A 20362-nucleotide genomic window follows, 5' to 3' on the forward strand; every position below is an offset into this window, starting at 1 on the left:
TTATCCGCTGGCCTGATTCCGGGGCGTGCGGACTGTTCCTGGTTCCTCCGGCTCCTCCAGCTTCTGGTCCAGGTGTGCACGTTCAGGTCCACGACAAAGGGCTGGATCCCCAGGACACCCACCCTGCCCAGGCCAGAGGCAACGGAAGGACATGGGTTCCGTCCATCCTCTGGGCTCCCCCACCTACCGCCTTCTTCCCTCCGCACCGCCTGCCCTGTGGACGTTAGCCTCCCTTGAGAGACCCCTTAACTAGCTCACACCCTTGTGTGAGGTCAAATCCCTGTAACAAATCTATGTCCATCTCCCCTCCTCCTCCATCTCTATCTCCATCTCCATCTCCATCACCATGTCCATGACCATGTCCATGTCCATCTCTGTCTCTGTACTTACTGGTTCTGCTTCTCTGATTGGACCTCGACTGACACAAACAGTATCCTTATTTGTGATTAGGCAGTACGTGGAAAAGCAAACAGGACATGCAGAGTTGGCCGACCCTCCTGGCCAGCCCGTGCCCAGCTCTCCTCTCCAGATGTAATTAGACTCGCTGTTTCTTGTGAATCTTGGAAAGTGAGTCCATGCACAGACAAGCTTATGTGTACCTGGTTATTTGAATTTTCACACAACTCGGCTTTTCACACAAATGGCAGCACATTGCATCACTGTTTTTGCTTTATTCTCTTGACAGTGTGTCTTGGAGATGGAACCATGATATCATGGACAGTTACCTCGTTTTTTTTTTTTTTTTTTGCGGTACGCGGGCCTCTCACTGTTGTGGCCTCTCCCGTTGCGGAGCACAGGCTCCGGACGCGCAGGCTCAGCGGCCATGGCTCAAGGGCCCAGCCGCTCCGCGGCATGTGGGATCCTCCCAGACTGGGGCCCGAACCCGTGTCCCCTGCATCGGCAGACGGACTCTCAACCACTGCGCCACCAGGGAAGCCCCACCTCGTTGTGTTTAATGGTCTCCCAGTGTTCTCTTACGTGAATGCATCATAAGTGATTTTCCAGTCACGTACTAATGAGCTTTTATGGTATTTCCAATCTTTTGATATTATAAACAGTGCTATGAATAATATCTTGGTAGACGTGTCATTTTGCACATGTGCTAAAATACCAGTAGGATAAGTTTCTGGTTGGTGTAATTACTGGGTCAAAGGGCAAATGTGATGGGTGTCGTTACTCAGAGAGATTGAACCAGTTAGCCCACTTTTCTGGATCATCTCTTGTTACTTCCTCATTCTTTTTCCCTTCTGTCTGCCCCCCTGTATTGCAGGGGTCACAGCCTGGAGACTGTTTTCCCCAGATCCTTTGGGAGCATGGATCTTGTTTACTGTCTGCCAACGAGGCCATTGGTATGAAATTTAGAAGCCCAGTAGAAGTTGTTGATGTGGTGAGGGTGTGACATGTGGGTTTCCATGAAGGCTGGGTGAGTGTGTCAGAGGTTTTCAGGTGTGGCTTCCTGCAAAGACCATTCGTGTACAGCTGAGATCTGCAGTGGGGTTCCCACAGCTTCTGCTCTCCTTAGATTCCCAGACACTCCAGAAGCTTCCCTGACCCTTACTCTTCCTGACAGTTTTGTAAGCCTTTCATTGCCTGCATGAAATCCCCTCTTGTTGAAGTACCTTTGTGTGTGTCCCCTTTTCCTGGCCGAACTCTGGCTGCTACATAATAGTATTTGGTATCAGTGCCCGGTCCATGGCTGCACCTTCTAACCACAAAGTACTTGGCAACATTGTGTCCACATTTGAGGGCATCAAACTGAAAACTGTATCTCACTGTAGCTTTAATTTCATAAGTGTGTGTTTGTGTATAAGGTTGAATAGTTTTTATATGCTTAGTACCATTTGTATTTATTTCCTTTTCTGTAAACGGGGTTCATATCCTTGGATTATTTTTCTGTTGTCCTGTTGGTCTTCTTATTGATCTGAAGAACCCCCTTTTTTTAAAAAAAAAAAAAAGAAATAGCAGTTGTCTATGATGTATGGACCTAGAGACTGTCATACAGAGTGAAGCAAGTCAAAAAGAGAAAAACAAATATCGTATATTAACGCGTATATGTGGAATCTAGAAAAATGGTACAGATGAACCAGTTTGCAAGGCAGAAATAGAGACACAGATGTAGAGAACAAACGTATGGACACCAAGGGGGGAAGCGGGGGGACAGGGGTGGTAGTGGGATGAACTGGGAGATTGGGATTGACATATATACACTAATATGTATAAAACAGATAACTAATAAGAACCTGCTGTATAGCACATGGAACTCCACTTTGCAGTACAGTAGAAACTAACACGACATTGTAAAGCAGCTATTCCCCAATTAAAAAAAAAAAAGAAGAAAAAAGTAGTTGTCTGTGACATAAATTGCAAACCCTTTCTCCATTTTATAGTTTGTCTTTTGATTTAGTTTATACATTTCTTGACACGAAGATTAAAATAATTTTTATGTAATCAAACCTCTTTTCTTTCACAGACTCTGGGATTTGTGCTACCCTTAATGTGGCCAAGGCCGCACCACCAATGGCCCCATGGGCTTCCCTAGGTGTCTCTGCTCCCTTGAAGATTTTGACCATATTAATTATATCCTGATCTCCTGTGTTCTTACTCATTTTCCCACCTTGATCTGTCTTGGACTAGGAGATATGCATGAACATTTCCTACCCCGATACATCCCTGTTTCCTCCGATCTTCGCTGAGCGTCTGCTCTGGGAGTGGCTTGACATCACGCTGCATGAATGTCCATACTTGCGGACTTCTTTGTGGATGGCCCTCTCTGCCATTATAAAGTGCCTTTTCTGTTTTGTATGATGCCTCTTGTCTCGAAATAAGCCCTCTCTGATGTTGACTGTTGTCCCTGCATTTTGTATGCATTTGTCTTGTACACATCCATCTTTAACCTTTCTGAGTCGCTTTGTTTTCAAATTCAGGATGCAGCCTGAAGCTGGGCTTTCCTCCTGGTCCAGTTTAACCCCCTAGTGAAGCAGGGGTATGTCTGAGGTTCCTTCTGTTATACTTTCCACTTTTGATTGTGCCTTAAGAACGTTTTTCACCGTAAGTTCTTGGTGTCCTTTACTCTGTTGTGTCAGTTTATTTTTATCGTGTGGGAGTTCGTTTAGTGACTATCTTATAGTCTGAACTTCATATATTTGACTCAACCCTTTCCTGGCTCCACGTGATGAGAAATTACAGAACAAGTCCAACTCAACCTTCTCTGCGAACTTTACTTGGGTTTCTTTTCAAATCTCAGAGTTTACCTTTACGCTTCCCCACATCCTTACACATCTAGGAATTGAGTTATCAGATTTAAAGACATTTTTGTCTCTGGTTATGGCAGGCGAGGATCTGTGTCCTCATACCACCTCTTGAATAAGTTGTCCTTTCTCCTCCAGCTTCTGAAGGTACAATATTTCTAAACTGCTCTCGTATTTAACCTTCACATTTTCTCTGGTAACTGAGACGCCATGTTTGCTTTAGCTTTTCATTCGTAGTTAACAGTGTAAACGTGCTCACAGCTGCTTCTTTTGCTCCACTTTCTCCTTTTTCTCTTGGTAGGCCAAAGCTGTCTTCTGGTTGGTTCTTCAGGATGAGCTCATTTTAAGGATTTTCCTCTAGATTTTGAATTTTCAAAACGTACCTGTCCTTTGTCTTTATGTTTGAAAGATACAGATTGGCCGGCTGTGAAGCTCTTGGGTTCCAATTCCCTTTTCAGGACTCTGTAGGCATTCATCCTCCGGATTCCAGCGCTGGGTGTTGTCATGGTAACGACTGAGGCCGGGCTAATGATATTCCCTTTTATGTGACTTGATTTTTCTCTTTGGCTGCTGAAATAATCCTTTCTTTATCTTTAACATTGAGCAACTTTGCTAACACCTTGGCCAATTTTCTCCCCCCTGTGGCACGTACCATTCCATCTGTAGACACAAGTCCTTTTTTCTTGTGAGAATTGTTCTTGAATGATAGTAAACTTTTTCCGTTATATTAATTTGCTCTCCATGTCTGTGCTTTTCTCCCTCATCCTCTCGGTCCTCGTGGATTTCCACTTCATTTGCTTGCTTTTCTCAATCAACTCTCACGTCTGTTACTGTGTTTTCCTCATATCTGCGTTTGTCTCTGCACCACGTTCAGCTGGGTTTACATTTTAGGTGTCGTTTTATGTTTTCCTTCTACTTTTTCCCTGAACGCTGTCACTTTTCCCCCCATCTCTTTGTTTTCTCTTGATACTTTTATCTCTGCTCTGAGCTCACGTTTATAGAACTGATTCTCCATTAAACGTAACATCTTTCCTGATCATGGTGAAATATGCGGTATGTGCTACAGACGGGCAAAACGTCCCCTGAGGGCGCAGGTTGTGTTATCTGGGCTATACTCCTCCCTGGCCACACTGGGTTATCACTTAATTCACAGCACAGCCTCCTTCCTCTGTCTGGCTCTTTAAGAAATGGCTTCCTGTACATCGGGCATCTCAGTGGAATCCCTGGTTCAGTCCCTTTTTCCTACTTCTGGAGACCTATACACTTGGCCCACGGATGCATCTGTCCCAGGTCTGTGTCCTGTTCACCTTGCCCAAAGCTGAGTGGGAAGTTTCCACTGTGGCTTTGGCTCTTCCCCCCAACATCTACCCCCATGGGCCTTTCTTGGTCCCTTTCCATGCTTCCGTGGGGCTTTTATGGCATGTGGCCGTCCTTCCTCATACACCGAGGTTCAGGCCTATCGATATGTTTCTGTTTCTTGTTTTCTTTTGTGCTTTTTGGTTCATGTCTAAAAGGAGGAGGGGGAAACAACTGTCTTTCCCTTGCCATTTAAAAGCTGCTTTAATTTTTATTTCAATTTGCATTGCATTGATTACTAGTGAAGCTAAATATTGATAATGTATTCTCTCTCTCTCTCTCTCTCTCTCTTTGTTTCTGGCTGAGCCGTGGGGCTTGTGGGATCTCAGTTCCCCGACCAGGGATCGAACCCGCACCCCCTGCAGTGGAAGCGTGGAGTCCTAACCACTGGACCGCCAGGGAAGTCCCGATAATGTATTCTCAGTACGGAATTTACGGAAAACCCAGTATAATGAGGCACAGGGTAGCACTGGGATTGATCTTATCTATGGCCATTCCACGAGTCTTGAAACTCAGAACTTCCCACACTGGGAAACAGAATTCTCGGGCTTCTTCTCAACAAGGGAGGTACTTATAACAACAAATAGGGTTCATTTGATACGGCCTCTATAAAGACAACAGCAGAAGGACTTGTCACAGTGACTAAACCACACTTGAATGAATTCAATCGTTTTCTCGAAGCAACCTAACATCATTATGTACATGACGACATCAATGACACGCCGAGTCCTCATTAAGAAACTGATGAGGCTCCGGGAACGTTTCTGCCTCTTGGTCCTGGTTCCCTTTCCCTGTCCTGACTCTGGGTCCCACGCGGGCCCTGCCCTGTGCTCCCCGCTCTCCCAGGCTCTGTGACATCGCAGTGGACGGGCCACGTCCAATGAACCAGAGCCTCGATGCTCATGGTGAAGCTTCTCAGAATCCGCCACAGCTCCCAGGTTCACACTTCCACCTGGAATCTTCCTCGGCCTCCCACGTCTACTGACCCCGACCCTGTGCAGAGCTGAGCGCCGGTGCAGCGCCCGCTTCTTGGGCTCATCTATTCCGAGCACACGGGTGCTTCTCTGGTCTGCGCGGCAGCCGAGGGAGGGTTTAACCTGCTCGTGTTCTTTTGGCAGGTCCAGCCCGTGTCCTGCCTCATGCCTCCCGTGGTGAGGAAGCCTCTCCTGGGGTGTTTCCTGCATCTCACGTCACCATCGCCCCAGGCCGGGCCCCGGGGTTTCATCCCTGATCACGTTTAGTGAGATGTGAGCCTCCCCGGTCACTGGTGCTGCGTCCTGTGTTTCCTGCAGCTTGGCTTCCGTGACCTCCCCCTCACAAAGTGCAAGTGTCTAGAATCAGCTTCCGCAGAAGCTCAGGGAGCACGATGTGGGTCCCTGTGCTGCTGGATGCTTCCAGGGCCCTGGAGCCTGCCTGTGCTCGGGGTGGGATCTGAGAGGTGGCCATGTTGGACGTTGGGGTGCAAGCCTGGGGGTCATGGGCCCGGGCTGCGAGGGGGCCCTTCTCCTGGAGGGGTCCCCGGCCAGCGGGCAGACAGGTGCTCCTGGTTATGCGACACTGCATGGGCGTCTGTCAGAGTAGAGGCTGGGCCGTGGGGCTGCCGGTGCCCACGCTGGCATGGTCAGGCTGGCTGGAGGATGCGTGTCGCGGGGAGGGGCGGGTGTGGAGATGGGACAGCAGTTTCCAACAGCGTTTGCAGAAAGGCCTGAATCAGGGCAGCTCCACGGTCGGCGCGGAAGGCCAGGGAGGCCCGGGGAGGAGCGCTCTGCTGAGGAAGGGAGGTGACAGGACTTGAGCTCAGTTGGATGGTGGGGAGGGTCCGTGCGTGGGACCGATCCCTCTGCTTTCCTCCCAACGTCTGGCTTCGGTAACAGAGACAAGTGGAGGGCGCTGGGCAAGCAGCATCCTCTGGCCTGCTCTCGGCCAAGACGGCGTTTGTGCAGAAGCTCTGCTAACTGGACATGACCTGACAGACCCTCAGCACCCCGCTGGGTGGCGATGCTCTGATAAGGCAGCTGAACCTTCTGTCGTTTGCATTAGAAACACCCCGAACAGGGTGACGGCCCACAGATCCACAGCAAAGCAGGAGGGAGGGGGAAAGGAAATGGCCCCTCTGTGCACAGCCCTCATCCAAAGCCCCTCCCACCCCCCTGCCCAGATATCAGGATGCGGGAAGGATTTGAGAGACGTCCCTCAGGGCTCACTGTTACTGACAGCGAAGGGGGCTCAGGACCGTGTCCACCGGGCTCTTTGAGGAAAGAACACCATCTCCCCATCACTACAGAGCTTTCAAATTAGTTTATTACAATTTGAGGGGATGCATTAGTTCTCATACACTTGTGATTTAAGCCTTGGCGGGAGCAGCCCGGGCAGCTGGGAGCTGAGGATGGAAAGGACCGGGCCCTGCCCCCTCCTCCCGCCCCCACTGGCTGCGATACCCACACCTGCAGGGCCTTGTCCCCGTCCCCCGGGCCCGGCTCCAGTCACGCCATCTGGATTCCGGGGCAGGTGCTTCAGCTGACCCAGTGTGGCCGCTCCCAGCTCATGTCACCATCCGGGCCTGGGTGTCCCTGTTGGTACAATGTGTCACGTGGACTAGATTCTCCCACCTGTTTATTCACCACTCCCCCAGATGTCTGTGCTACGGAGGAGACTAAAAGCAAAACCTTCCCTGTGGCCTGAACCCCAGCAATTGCCAGGCGATGGCCCCTTCCCACTGGAACAGGTGTGTTAAAATGAAATGACCAAGGCTGAGCCGCCTCCCTGGGGCAGCCCTGTCCTCGGGGCTCCTGCTGGGACCTCCTTTTGATAGCTCTGTGAACTTAGATCAATGAGGGAGGAAATGTCCCTCTGAGTCCCAGAGAATTTATGCTTGGGTTTCACCACAGGTGGGTGGAGGCTGGGGCGGTATTTCTCTGCATCCCTCCCTCCCTGCCAGGGAGGCCTCCCGTTCTCTGGCTGGAACCCAGCACTGTGGAGCTTGCAAAGCTCAGGACATCACACGGCTGCCTTGATCACAGACAGAGGAAAGCCAGCCCTGGGGGGTTTGAAATTCTGCCTTCAGGCAGAAATGTGGACACGGTCTCGGTGCTGTGATGGCCCCATCCGGTTAGATGCTGCATTCCATGGGGGTTAGGGGGGCGTGAGGCCCTTTTAGTCTATGATGCCTGCAACTCCCTGGGGCAGCCTAGCCTGGAGAGGGTAGCCCTTCCCAGGGTGGGGAACCGAAACAGGTGGGCCCTCACGTGGGCCCCGCTGTCTGATGGGGAAGTGAATTTATCAAGGAGTCACACGTGTAAAAGTCACGCTGAGCCAGGGCTGTGAGGGGGGCCTGGAACCATGGGAATAGGATGCGGGCAGGGTAGGAGTCCTCAGGGAAGCTGCCAATTGGGAGAATTGGAGCCACTGATTGGGAGAAGACCATTCCAGAGAAAAGACGTGGTATGTGCCAAGGCCCTGGGGCTGCAGAGAGTGCGGTGGGCCAGGGACGGAGTGGGCATCGGCGTGGCCCAGCGCAGGCAGACGGGGAAGCAGGGACAGCTGAGGCTGGAGGCTTGGCCTGCGGGGCTGGCTGCCAGGTCGAAGGTTCCGTCTCCACCCTGAGAGCTCTGGAGGCTTTGGACGGATGCGAGGAGGGACGTCCCGGGGTGGGGAGTTGGCATCAGAGGAGGTCGGGGCAGGCCAGAGCCGGCACTGTGGCCCAGGGGAGGAGACGGGGAGGCAGGCCGGGCCTCCGGGGCCCTCTCTGGGCAGGTGGAAAAAGGGGTCCCCTGACGACTAGTGGGTGGGATCAGAGATGCCAAGGACATCAATGGCCTTTTCTGCACCCCTGCCACCAGTGGGCCCCTCGCTGGGAGACACTGGGGAAAATGCTGGGAGTCGGTACCCAGAGGAGGAATCAGATGGGGAAGATGACACACAGGGCCTCGGGGGAGCGGGGAGGACGCGGGCTGAGGGGCTGCAGGGCTTCTTGGGAGACGACGGCTAGAGTCAGTCACCGGCAGACGCTCGTCGAGGGCCTGTCACGGTCCCTGCCCAGGTGCTGGGGACACAGCCGCCCCCAAGACGCTCACTTTCTGGTGTGACCCGCCCACACATTTATTCCATTGTCACTATTGGTGACACACACGTACAAAGATGCACATGTAGAGTATGGTGATGCGTGTGTGGACCGCGAGGAAGACTACAGCGGGCGTGTGATGACGTGTAAGCTCCGGGCTCGCCGACTGCACGTGGAGGTGGTGCTCAGGCGTGTGTAGGGGAGGCTGACTCTCCGTGTAAAGCCTAGGAGACCCCGTCGCTGCCCTCAGACCTCGGCTGCCCCTCCCGTGGTAAACCTGCGAACCATGAGCGTCTAAGGACCTCACCTGGAACTTACGGAGGCTGGAATCGTACCCACAGCCTCGGCTACCACTCGACACTGGGGAGCCCCAGTCACAGAGGAAAGGGACGTGCCCTTCTCCACCCAGGCAGGAGCCACACGGCTGGCGTGAGAGCCCGCACCTGCTCTGGCCCTTCCCTGCTCCCTCTGTCCCATCTTGCGGGGGGCACAGGGCTGGGGACAGCCTGGGGAGGTGGGGCACGGGTGACGGTGCTGGGCCGGCTGTCTCAGGGGCCAGCGTGGGGACCCAGGGGGCTTTGCTGGTGGGAGGAGGTGATGCTCTCTTGGTTCTCCCCCAATGCATGGAACGTTCCTGAGAAAGTTCCCATTGGGACCTGGAGCCTCTTCCAGAGGATGCTGGGTGACGAGGGGTCGGGAGCTCTGCCACCAGCTCCAGTGGGGGGTCCCAGGGTCAGGCTGGGACCAGTTCTTCAGGGGAGGGAGCAGGTGGGCCTGGCAGTTGACCTGGGTCCACGAGGAGATGCCCAGGGTCCGTCCCGGAGCTCTGAGAACTTCCTCATGTCTCGGTGTTGCGTGATGGCCAGACCCTTAAATGACTGGTGAGACCCTCACTCAGGAGGTGAGGGACATAGGTGGGGGACAGCCTGTCGGGAGCTGAGACGGCGTTCACAGGGTATTAGTTTTCTGTGCCGGCCGAAACAAATGACCACAAACCAGGTGGCTTGAAACAACAGAAATGGATTCTCTCGCTGTTTCGGTAGCTGGAAATATGAAATCAAGGTGTCCCAGGGCCACGCTCCATCTGGAGGTTCCAGGGGAGGGTCCTTCCTGCCTCTTCCAGCTCCTGAGACCTGTCGGCCACATCACTCTGGTCTCTGCTTCCGTCTCCCCATCTGTGCATCCCCTTTTGTGTCTCTTCTGAAGACACTGTCATCAGATTCAGGGCCACTCTGATCCAGGATGATCTCATCGTGAAAGCCTTACCTTAATTACATCTGCAAAACCCTCTTCCCCAATTAAATCACATTCTGAGCTCCAGGTAGACACGAATTTTTCAGGGATGATGTCTGACCCACTACAGGGCCCCTTCCAGCTCTGTGAACAACCAAAGCACCCAGGACTCCATTCCTCTTCCGGCGGCCCACCAGCCCCTCTGCACCGACCACAGCCTGCACCCTGGTCTCCCAGCCTCGTGCCCTTCAGCCAGCGGCCTCGCAGCAGCGCCGGAGAAATCACGTGCCACATATGGTGTGAAATCACACAAAGACCCCACTCTCCGCTGGCGAGATCCTGTGATCCCCATCGCGCTGGGCCACCCCATCGATGGCCCTGCGATGCCTCCCCTGCCCTGCGTCCCGGCCAGAGACAGGTGCACGCAGAGGCTTGGAAGATGCCTTTCCTCAGGCCTCCTGCTTGGAAACGTCTCTCCTCTGTCTGGAACACTGCTCCTGCGTGTGTGGGCACGGCTCCCGTGCAGCCTCACCTCAAGTCAGCTCTGCAAAGACTGCATCCCAGCATCGGCCTCGACGTCCCGCCGAGCGGGGTCCAGGCCCAACCTCTGGGTGCCCGCCCGGCACTGCTTACGTCGTCGGGCGGGCAGGGGTTACTCCCAGAGATGCCTTCCCATCCCCCATCCGCAGCCTCCGCAGCAGTCTCAGCTCCGAGGAGGGACTTGGGTGGGGGACTGCGAAGGAGGGAATGAGTGAGTGGCCCAGGGGGGCCTCCAACTGGCTCAGACCGTAATCCCGTGCTCTCCTCCCTCAGAGCCCCCTTCAATCGCTCCATCCCCTGACAGGAGCATGGGGGTGGGGGGACTGCATCCTTTCTCCCACCACACAGTAGTTAAACCCTCCCCAAAGGTTACTTGCAAAACGATCAGAAACTCGAGAACAGGATCTCTGGGAGTTCAGGCGGCAGCCTCCCCTGGATCTGGGGCCATAAATCTTCTTTTCGGTTTGCAAACGATGTCTGCAGTATATCATAATTGGTGAGATGAAGAGCCCCAATTTTCCAGGAATGTTCAGGAATAACTCAGTTTTAAAGACCACGTCCTAACAAGTGGAATGGGCCGATTATTCCAGGGAACCCTCGGAGAATCGTTGCCACACGACGTAGGGAAACATGCCCATCGCCAGGAGAGACATTAATGCCCATTTATTAAACACGTTTTTGAGGTTTTATTTCCATAGAAGGATTTGTTTCATGTAATACGTCCTGTGAAGGGCTTACAGTGCAGGGCCAAATGCAGCCCTTCCCCTGATTCCCCAGGGGCTGGGGGGTCACACCGTTGAGGGCAGGCCCTGTGAGGGTGAGGGCCGGCCTGGGGCGGATCAGAGAAGAGAGACTCGCACGTAGTGGGGACCGAGAGGAGGCATCTGTCCCAAGGGCTAAATTGGTCTTTGGGCTGCAGACACCTCTTACGCTCCCTTGATCCATAGGGTCAAATGTTCACTGTATCGGTGGAGAGTCCAGGGGCGGTCGTGATTTTCACAGAGGCAGAGAAGAGCTGGCGTATCAGGAATGTGAGACCCTCGGGGCCTCTGGAATTCGTGAGTGTTGTCCCACTTTCATGGGGTTCTCTAGAGATGAGCAGGCCAAGAGGCTCCCTGAGAAGGCAGGTCGAGTTGGTGACACAGCCAGCCTGCAGTTTCCTTCCCACCATCGCAGGCCCTCCTGGCTGTGCTGTTTGAGTCCTGGGTTTGAGATTTGTTAAAACACTTAGCGAGGCCTGTTTCCAGGTGGAGCGTGGCCTGTGTGACCTCCACTGTGAGCAAGGTGAAGGGCGCAGTGCAGAGTGGAGTAATGGCTGTGCTTGAGCAAGCCGTACCTGAAGGTGTCACTGCTTGAAAGGTTTGCTTTGCCAAGGAAAAACGCTTCAGAAAGGCAGGCAGTTGCTGGCAGTGCCAGGCCTATGTGCATGGGTGGGTCCTGACTTGGGTCTCAAAACACAGAGAAGCCTTTGGCTCTGCCGTCTAATGGGGCCTTCAAACTCCCAGTTTTCTGTTATACCTCTGCCCAACGTGGAACTCTGGGCAACTCTGAAGTCCTTTTAGGAAACAGCTAAGAGGGAGCTTGGCTGGCATGTCAGGTTAAAGTTGGCTTTGGAACTGATGGCCAGATCCCGGCCATGTTGACATCAAAGACCATCAGAGGGGCTGCTGTGCAGAGGCACCTTGGAGCTGGCTTTTGGAACATGCCAGTCTCCCTTGGTGGGGAGACTGGAGGGTGCCCACAGCTCCCAGGATGCTGGCCTCGGCTTTACCCTGGACCACCTGTGCCCATCACCCTCTCCAGCCACCTAATGTTCTCTGCAGGAATCCCCGCTTCCTGACCAGCTGTTAGGACTGAAACAGATCTGAACGCTTACAGCCTCCAGAAGACCCTGGGCAACCTCGTTACTAGGTTTCTGCTGGAATGCAAGGCACGGAGGCTCTTTTGCATTTCTGTGGCTTTGCTTGTGCTGTCCCCTCTGGAGCCGGCACCCCACACTTCTTTCAGGTTCGTCTCCCCACATCCTCCAGGACTGAGCCAGCTCCCTCCGCCCAAGGCTGGGTGAGGTGCTGCGTCCACATTTTCATGGCCCTGGTGTTCACCACCAAAGCCTGAGAAGGGCAAGGGTCTGCCCAGGATCATGTATCAGCTAGGGGCAGAGTAGAGGGGAACCCACGTGTGATGGGCAGAATAAGGACCCCAGAGATGTTCAGGTCTTGGTCCCCAGAAACTGGGAGTGTTTCCTTACATGGAAGAGGGAGTTTGCAGATATGATAGAGTTAAGGACCTTGAGATGGGGAGATGGGCCTGGGTTATCGGGTGGGTCCAGCGTCATCACAGGGTTCTCATGAGACGGAGGCAGGAAGGTCAGAGTCAGAGAGGAGGTGTGGGGATGGAGGCAGAGGTCAGGGAGTCGGAGAGATCTGAAGATGCTGCTGCACTGCTGGTTCTAGGATGGAGGAAGAGGTAGCGACCAAGGAACTGAAAAAGGCCGATTGTCCCCGGGAGACCCCAGAAGGAGCCAGGCCCCGTGCGCCCCTTGACTTTGGCGACCCAGGTCAGACTCAGGTGGCCAGAGCTGCAGGACGACACGTCGGTGGTGCCGAAGTCGCCGAGTTTGGGGTCCTTTGTGAGGGCAGCCGCGGAAGCCTGGCCTGTGTGTTCCTCACTGCGTCACTCCCTACTGCCCCCTGGTGGCTGTGCCCGTCGTCCTGCCCAGGCCTCTTGGCGAGAGCAAGGCCGACCTGTCTCCATTGTTCTGAGAAGGTGGGGGGCATGGGGGCCCCAGAGGCAGTAAGTCCAGGAGCAGAGACTTGGACTCAGACCTGCCGGAATCCGAGCCTCATGTTACAGCTGAGGGAGGAAAGGTGCATCCGTGTCCTGGACCCCACGGACCCCACCCAGGGCCGAGGGGCTTAACGCGACAGGCACTGATTCCATTATAGCTCAGGAACCAGAATCCAGTCAAGGCGTGTGGCCACGCTCCCTCTCGAGGCTCCAGAATAGGCGGTTCCCTCCTTGTCCCCTCCAGGTTCTGGTGGCTCCAGGGGCTCCTGGGCTGTGGCCCCATCGTCTGCCTCTGTCATCACGTGGCCTCCTCTTCCCACCCTGTGTGCCTCTTAGTACCGTATAAAGACACTTGTAGTTGGATTTAGGGCCCACCTGAAAACCCAGGACTCAGTCACTTCTGCAGACTGGCTTTCTATAAACTCTTTTTTTTTTTTTTCTGCGGTACGCGGGCCTCCCACTGTTGTGGCCTCTCCCGTCGAGGAGCACAGGCTCCGGACGCGCAGGCTCAGCGGCCATGGCTCACGGGCCCAGCTGCTCCGTGGCATGTGGGATCCTCCCGGACCGGGGCACGAAGCCGCGTCCCCTGCAACGGCAGGCGGACTCTCAACCACTGCGCCACCAGGGAAGGCCCGGACATGTTATTTTTAAGGGTCACCATTCAACATACTCCAGACGGGTGCTCAGGGCGTGGTTGGTGAGGCTGGGAGCTCCTTGGGTTCTGGAGGCTGAGGCTCTCGGGACGGGGTCAGGTCCCCTCCAAGGCTGTTGGTTCACACCTAGGAGCGTGGAGTCAGGCTTCGGGGGTGACGCTCCATCCAGGAACCAGGGTGGGGATGCGAGCCTAGTTATTCAGGGAATGGTGTCTGCAGTCAAAGGAGTGGGAAGTGAATGTGTCCTCAGGGATCAGACAGACCCAGTCCCGCCCCATCTCCGCTGTGTGTGCGTGGCCCCTCGGTCACCTGAGCCTCCGTTTCCACATCTCCGAACTAGAGTAGCAACACAGCCTGTTCCACTGCATTTGTGAGGATTTGATGGAATCAAGGCTCTAAATCGGCCAGCTGGCCAGTGACGCACAGGTGCACACGCAGATGCACAGGAGGTGTACATGCACCGTAGGCGCAGACGATACACACACCTGTGTTCTTCCTTCCCTTTCCTCATGTGCCCACTGCCCGTCACACAGGCTCTTCTGGGCGTTTTCCTCTCTGCCTGCTGCGTGGTCCCCTTGAGGAGGGCAGGCCCTCAGCCTGGCTGGTTTCAGCATCCCTCACATGCCCACCTGGTGGGCGACAAGGACGGAGTGGGTGCTGTGGTCCAGAGGCCATCTGGGAGCAGGGATGCACGTGGGGCTGCTGGGTGCAGGTGCGGTGGCCAGGACACCGACCAGGTGAGCCAGGCGGCGAGGGGGTCCGTGGGTACAGGCCGGGGTGTTGTGGCTTGCAGGAGACTGGGAGTCCTGGAGAAGCTTCCGGGGGGTTGCTGGAGAGTGCCAGGGGAGGAGTGCAGGCAGGTGGCCGCGGGGGTGTAGGCAGCCCTCCCGGGCACCAGGTGACCGTGGTCCTCGCAGACCTGTCCACAAAGTCCTACGTGGTGGTTTTCCTGATTCCAGCCCCATGGCTTTGCAGGGTGGTAGGGATGCCATCCTTGTGCCGCTGAGGAGACAGGGCTTAGACAGTGACCCACCAGGGGCACAGCCTGTCACTGTCCCACAGGGACGTGCCCGCTCCTTCCTGTAAGGGCCACTGGGACCACAGGGCTTGTCTGGACGGCCCCCCCCCCACCCCATTCTCCTGTCCCAGGCCTTGCTCACCAAGGGCGGTGCAGCACCCGCCCCGGGAACTTGCTAGAAATGCAGAGCGGCTGCGTCGGGAGCTCTGGGGATGGGCCCGAGGTCTGTTTTTCTAGGCGGGGCTGCTGGGTGCTCCAGTTCGAGACCGCTGCTCCAAGCTGCCTGTCACAGTTGACGCCCAGGGCCCACAAGGACACTAAACCGGTGTCCCGCAAGCCCCCTCATCTGCGGATTCTTCCAGCTCCTCGGGCAGCCCCGGCCGAGGTCTGGAAGCACCGCAGTGATGAACGGCTTTATCTTGAAACACCATTCTCTCTCCCTGTCCAAGCCAGGAGAGCTGCTCACACAGTCTTCTCCAGAAAACAAGAGCTTTGCCCTTCAGCTTGGCCTGGGGAAAAGATTTGTTCGAAAATGTAAGAAGGAAGAAGAGTCAGGTGAGAGTGTTCACTCGTTGGCCACCGTTCTCTGAGTCCAGTCGCTGAGGTCCACATGCTTGTGGTGTAGACACAGGTGGGTCTGACGGTGTCTCTCCCCTTTAGAAGCTGAGTCAGGGCCCCCTGCACACACTGGCATGCTGGCATCTTCCCTCCCTTCTGGGATGCCTTTCCTTGGCAAAGCACTCCTTAGAGCGAGGGGGCCTTCAGGTACAGCTGCCACTCCATTCTGCACTGTACCCTTCCCACTGCTGGCTGACTGCCCTGTGCACAGTGGAGGCCACTCTGGCCACTGTCCCCCTGCTAGCAGGCCTTGCTATGTGTTTTCACAAAATCTCAAACCAGTGTCTAAACCCTGAGAGGATTCATTGGAACTCTGGAGTTCTGTTAGTTTTCCTGTTGAAAAATTAATAGATTTGGCCATCCTTGATCAGGATGTCCAGGGGTTACATTCTGTTGGGAGTAAGTAGGCCGACCCCTTGAAAGGGGCCAGTGGTCTCTGATTCCCCGTGGTCACTACTGCTCTCTGTGCTCCTGCATCTGGGTCAACCACCGTCCTGGGCTCCCAGGTCTGCCATGTCCCCTCCAGGAGCCTGGTGGCCGAGTTGTTGGCTCTGGTGCAAGGGAGGAAGCCCTGTAGCCGGGGGCTGCAGAGGAGCTGCCGATGGCGTGTGGGGAGAGGGAGGGTGGGCAGGAGGGGCGAGGGCTTCTTGGGAGAGGCGAGCTGTGGCAGGGGCGGGGGAGGACAGTCTGAGGACACTCTGATGGTGCCGGGGAGACTGGATCAGGCCAAGTGCCCGTGTCTGTGAAGGTCCTTGACTCATGTAGTGGCAGGTCATTGGGTCCCTGGTGTGATGGCAGGAGCATGGCCTTGGGGGAGGGTGACAAGTGGACCTGGCTTCAAATCTCTACTCTGCTAGTTACTATCTGTGTGACCCCGGAGGGTTTTTCACCTTTCCTGAGTCTCAGTGTTCTCATCTGTAAAATGGGGCCGATACTACTTTATTTAGTTACTTGGATGTCTGCAGATACCTTTATTTGGGGCACTCTTCAAAAAACAGATCCTTTCTATGAATCAAATATTTTATTTTATTTTTTGGATTTTTTTTTTTTTTAGCCAAGAGCAAAGAAAGTTATTTACATAAATGTCGGCCAAACATCATAATTAATGCACACTGGATTTCGTTTTTTTCAGGACTGGACCCACTTCCCATACTTTTTTTTTTTAATTATTAATTTTTATTTTACATTGGAGTATAGTTGATTAACAACGTTGTGTTAGTTTCAGATGTACAGCAAACTGATTCAGTTATACATATACACGTATCTCTTCTGTTTCAAATAATTTTCCCATTTAGGTTATTACAGAGTATTGAGCAGAGTTCCCTGTGCTATACAGTAGGTGCTTGTTGGTTATCTATTTTAAATATAGCCATGTGTACATGTCGACCCCAGACTCCCAATCTATCCCTCCCACCACCACCGTTTCCCCCCTGGTAACCGTAAGCTTGTTCTCTAAGTCTGTGAGTCTGTTTCTGTTTTGTAAATAAGTTCATTTGGGGTCGATACTACTTCTTTTTTTAATTAAAAATTTTTTTTGGCCGTGCTGTGTAGTATGCGGGATCTTAGTTCCCTGACCAGTGATGGAACCCGTGTCCCCTGCAGTGGAAGCGCGGAGTCTTAACCACTGGACGGCCGGGGAAGTCCCGGGGTCAATGCTGCTGTGGAACTGTGGCGAGTGAGGTACGTGAAGGCCCGAGCTCGGTCCCCCAGCGCTGTAAGGGCTTCCTCCTCTGTCTTCCTCTCCTTCGCTGTATGGCAGTGAGGACAAGACTCCTCGTGGCCTGCCCGATCCTCAGGACAGAGGTGACCAGGGGTCGGTCCAGGTATCCTGACCTGGAGTTTCCCGTGTCACCCTCCGTGGTCCTCCGGTGGACGCAGGGGTGGTAACCTTCTCAAGACCCACACTCACTGATTTTCTCATTTGAAACCGCCCAGATGCCAGGCCAGGAGCTCAGGAGGTGCAGACAGCTGGTCCACGGAGGGCCCTGGGGCTCGGGGTGTTTCCTCACCTGTGGGAAGGCAGGTGCGTCTGTTCACAGGCTCCCGGTTTAACCGGCCCCCCTAGCCCCAGGTTTGGATGGCATGTGCTCACCTCCGCTGACTCCTGGGCCTGGAGGGGACGGCCTCCCTCCCCCCTCCCCCCACCCTGGCTGCCACTCTCAGGGATGCTCTGTATTCACACACGTGACGCCACTCAGAGATGGACTGGCCTCAGAGCCAGAGCACAAAAACCAGAAAAATATTTATTCCAGAAACTCTTGTGATGTCAGGTTTTATTGTAAATACATGTGGTGAGTGACAGGCCGATAAATCTTGCCTGTGTAAGACGCTCCCTGCTCCGAGCCCGGGCCCCTGACTGCTTGTCATTATGGTGTGCGGCTCTGTCATCCAGTTGCTGCCCCCCCCACCCCGGTCTCAGCTCAGTCCCCAGCAGGGGTCCTCCTGGTCCCCTCCTGCCTTGCAAAGATCCCTCTCCCCCCATCCCTGCATAGGAGTGAGGCTGCCAGGAGCCAGGAGGTGGCCGGTCCCCCAGGTGTGTCCTGCGGGGCGGTGGGCTCCCGAGATGCCCCACGTCATCACTTCCAAGGTCCTGTTGGAAGCACTTCCCACCTCCCTTCTCTGGGGGATTCCCAGCCCCCTCGGCATCCAGCAGCCCCGTGGTCACGGGAAAACCTTGAGGGGAAAGATGGGCTGAGCAGAGCTCCTGGATGGGGCTCCAGAGACAGCGGCTGCCCTGGCTCAGAACGTTTCTTGGGGCACACCTGCCTCACACACTTGGGGCACAGTGTTCTCCCACGGCACACCTGCATTTGCTCTAGGAGCATTCGTTGAGAACCTACGGGATTCTAGGCCTCTGACGCACGAGCTTCCATGAGCGCGGCTGGTTCATTCATGCAGCAAGTGTCTACTGTGTGAACGACAGGGCTCATCCCCTGGGCCGGCCGTGTTCTGCCCTCCTGGAGCTGACACGCGTGTGCCCAGCCTGTAGGTAGGGGCTTGTTGGGGGGACCTTGGGGTCTGAGTGCTGGTCGAGAGGGGCCTGGAAGCAAGCCAACATGAGGGTGAGTCCCCCTGATGAGGGGCGAGCAGGGGGCTGGGTCTGCAGCCTGGGGATAAACGCTGGCCTCTGGACCACCCAGAAATCGGCGATTCTGTTTCCAAGACTTGGAGGGGAACCCTTCCATCTTCTTCTCCTTTGAGGACTTTGCAGGGAAGAAAAGGAAAGTTCTGTCACCTTCAAAGTGAAGAACTTTGACAACTCTGCAGGTCCGACCCAAACACATTAGAGCCAGGAGTGTTTGGGGGCAGATAGAGAGCCCCGTAGGACGTGGGTCTGGTGGCTGTGGGCACGTGGGTGGCTGGGTTATACTTGAAGCCCCTTTTATGTCCCCCCAACAACTCCCTTCTGCCCCATCTCCTGGAGGCAGTAACACGAACCCCACTTTGGCTGGCTTTCTTTTTCTTCCTTTACTACGTACATATCTGCACATAAACAGTATCCAGTATTGCTTGTGTGTGTAACGTTGTATATGAATGAAATCTACATGCTCCTTGAGTTTTTGTTTCTTTGAGATCGATCCCAGTAACTCATTCCTTTGAACGGCTGCACAGCCTTGGCTACGGCTTGGGCATCCACTCCTGCGCTCGTGGATACTTCAGTCGTTTCCCGCCATTGACCGCGCCCATGGCTGTCCCCCGCACCTGAATTTATGTGGCAGAGTTCAGTGGTGGGACGCTTCTAGAGGTGGGTCGGCCGCATCGTAGGTGTGCAGGCCTCTTTGCTAGACACGGCTGGTGGTCACAGCTCACATGACTCCATTTTCCAGATGAGACAGTCAAGGCCCATGAAGGCTAAATAGCTCGCCCAAGGTCTCATGGGCAGAGCCGAAATGCGAAACCCAGGCCATCTCGCTCGGGGCAGAAGAGAGAAACTGCAGGTCCTGTGGCCCCGGGGCCTGGCTGAGGTCCCCACCCACTTTCTGTGCCACCACCACAAACACAAAGTCGCTGCTGCTACGCCCCTCAGCCGCACGTAGTGTGGTCAGGCTGAGCCCACTGCCCAGCTGGTGGATGCCATGGTGGTGAGCGGGCGCTTCCCTGGTAGTTGACAACGGTGGGCATCCTTTCACGCTGAATGTCTGTGGTGGTTGGTTTCCTGGCTCACCTGGGCTGCAGTCCCCACTTATCTCATCACACCACACCCAGGTGGTGCTGGGAGCGTGTTCTGTAGATGTGGTGGACCTACAATCAGTGGACTTGAAGTGAAGGATGACCCTCGAGTGTGCAGGGGGGCCTCACCCAATCAGTCGAAGGCCTTAGGAGCGGACGCTGAGGTTTCCCAGGAAAGAAGACATTCTGCCTGAAGACCGCAGGACCTGCTCTTGCCTCCGTGTCCACCTGCTGGCCTGCCGAGCGGATTTCAGACCTAATGGCCCCATAACTGTGTGAGCCAATTCTTCAAAAGAAAGGATATGGTCCTCCTGCTGGTTCTGCGTCTCCGACTGACCCAGAGGCTGCTCACGTTTTCTCTTCTGTGAGCTGCCTGCGTATCTCTTAAACGTTCCAAATGCTGATACCTGGTCAGTTCTGTTAGTGGAAATAGCATCCCCCAGGCTGTGACTTACCTTTGTGCTGTCTTTTTGAAAACAAAATTGTCTTCCTTGCTGGTTTGTGGGTGTGTGTGTGTGTGCTGTTAATATATCTCTGCCTTTAGGTCCTAAAGATATTCTGCCGTATTTTCTTTTAAAAACTTCTGTCGTTTTCTTTTCACCACAGAGGCCTTTCGTCCACTAGAAACGGACATGTGTGTCATGTGAGGTACGGGTCGTGTGGGTGCAGCCCCTCCTGG

The sequence above is a fragment of the Pseudorca crassidens genome, chromosome 11 (assembly GCF_039906515.1).
Source record: "Pseudorca crassidens isolate mPseCra1 chromosome 11, mPseCra1.hap1, whole genome shotgun sequence".
Taxonomy (NCBI): domain Eukaryota; kingdom Metazoa; phylum Chordata; class Mammalia; order Artiodactyla; family Delphinidae; genus Pseudorca; species Pseudorca crassidens.